We start from the raw sequence: 2,703 nt of genomic DNA on the forward strand, positions 1-2,703 counted from the left end.
CATGAAGATACAACTGAAGCTTATTCACTGTGTTATCTCCCCAGCTCTTAATTTATTTTTGAGTCTCTGTAGACAAATGAAGAATAATCTATGTAGGGTTCTGAATCATTTCATGTTTAGAAAATGAGTAAAAAAAATATGAGGAAAAAACTAATAGTGAAGGTCCTGTTTAAGATGTAGATTCATATTCTGCAATGCTGCCAGTTTCCCATTGCCAGTCCAGAGAGTGATTACCAGGGTTTGTGACATATTAATGCTTTAGAAGATTTATCTTTCATTTTATTATAAAATAATTATATTTTATACTAGTTCTAAGGTCTTCCCCATTATTTTATTATTTTTAAAATAAATGTGCTGCTCTCTATTTTACTAATCATATTCTAAAATCTGTACATTTTTATTACCTGAGGGTCTTAAGAGCAACACTCATTTACCTTTGTTTCATTTCTTCCTCAGAGAGAATGCAGAAACAGAAGTAGTGAGTGAGCACAGAAACAGAAGTAGGGGTTAATATATTTATTAAATGAATAAGCTATACTATAAAATTGAAATTTATACCAAGTCCCACTTGTAGTCAATTGTTTTTCTAATATTTCTTAGATGTTTTATCTTTTCATTAGTCATGCTCACTATTTTAACCCTTGTTTGAATATCAAATACTCACTTCTTAATGTTAAAATTGACTAATATGCATGATTGTATATCTTACATTGGATTTTCTTAGCATTAATGAATTCTGCAACTCAGTTATGATCCTGAGAAATTTCTTTAAGAATTCAATATGAATTTTTAAGATCTGCAAGAATTTATAAATTACCATGCCCCTGTAAATGTACACATTTAATTTCATGAAGTTGCTAGTTCTCTGTAAAGTGGAATCTATTGGTAACAAAAAGAAGGAGAAAAGGGGTGAGTGAGAGAGAAAGAGAAAGATGAAAAGATAGTGGAAAGGAGGGTGGGAAGCAAAGAGAGAAAAGAGCTTTTTAAACCAGCCTGCACATGCTCCCTTGGCTTTAAAATATCTCTGTAAAAAGTACATATTTTAGTTAAGGATATTTTAGCATTTTAATGCATTTGTTCTATTTTCTGCAAAATAAGTGTTATCTTAGAAGTAGCATCTAACATAGGAATAAACACAAGCATGTCTGTTATGTGATGACAAATGTGCACTCACATACAAATAACACATATGCTCACATACAGACACCCTCCCCTTGAGGTTTTCTCTAAATAACCAGTTTAATTCTGCCTTCACAGGATGTACCAAGGGAGTGTCAAGCTGGCTGGACGCAGCCTCAGTTATAGGGCTTGATTATAGGTGGCAGAACCTATGGAGCCTTTAGAGTCAGGCTGGAAGTTCTCTTATTAGACAACCAATTAAAATAAATTGTTTTGGATCATCCTTCAGCAATCATAGCTTCCATAAATAATTAGGCAGAAAAGATTATAAAAAGTTTATTTGAAATAAAATGTGCCAAAGATTTTCCAAGAGTCGGTTACATTTTCAAATCCTTTTCTGTCAAAGGAATTTGCTTTAATTCAGTTCTCATTATTTTATTTCAGTGCAAAAAGTTTTCGTTGTGGCGTCTTAAACGTCTCTCATAGCCAGGTGTAAGGAGTTAGCTTTTACAGGGAAGCCATGACACACGGGTGATCATGCCCAACCAAGCTTTAGCTACACTGAGAGCCCATAAAAACTTGGACCATTTGTGCTTTAGGTTATATTGTTTGCTGTGGCATTAGATTTCAACTGAGTCTATTTAATTTGTCCTTTTTGGTGATAGTGGTCGGGTGTGTGTATGTATGTGTGTGTGAATGTGTGTGAAAAAAGAGAGGCAGACAGAAAGAGAGTCATATAGAAGAGAGACACACAAAGACAGAGAGACAAAGACATAGAGAGAATATGAATCTGAGATCCTTTTGTCTCCAGATGTATTGATATTAATGTTTAGTATTTTTTTTTGCAAACCAGCTCTTTACCTCTTCTTCATCATTAACTTTTAATTTATTATTTAAGTATAGCAACTGAGCTTCATGTTACTCTAAAGACATAATGCTCGCAGTAGAAAGTTGGTAAGTTTCTTTTCAATGAGTCTTGAGGTTGCAAAGGTAGATGAGAGGACTGTGTGGGTTCATCAGCTCATCTCTGTGGAGGAGATATTTCTTCCTTATGTAGACAAAACATTTAAAAATAAAATCCACCATTAAAACTGTTTGTAACTCTGACGGCTTCACTTGACAACAAATATTTTAGTTCTGATATTCAACACCCAAGAACAACATTGGATATTTGTATAGGAATGTAATTTGCCAAATAATTAGGATGGCTACAGTTTTTACAATTTTTGTGCCGTGGCCTACAAATTTAATGTTAGGACTGACTTTTTCTACACACTGACTTTTTTTTTAACACACTGACTATGCAGACATTCTAAGCAAATACTATTTTTTCTAGCTCCATACTGCTCTTTTATTTGTACGGTACTCCAACTTCCTTTGCACATTCCTATATGCTATAAACAACCAGCTTCAAGGAGACTTCCTCAGAGAACATCCCCAAGCCCTTCTTCTTTCCCGGTTCCTCTGCTCTCAAGGTACCTGATTTCTCACTAATACAACTTACCACACCTATAATAAAGTAGTTAACCCTGTAACTAATTTGACATATTCCCTCTCTTAGTTAGCCATAATACATTGAGGCAA

Source organism: Meriones unguiculatus, chromosome 3 (assembly GCF_030254825.1).
Source record: "Meriones unguiculatus strain TT.TT164.6M chromosome 3, Bangor_MerUng_6.1, whole genome shotgun sequence".
NCBI lineage: Eukaryota > Metazoa > Chordata > Mammalia > Rodentia > Muridae > Meriones > Meriones unguiculatus.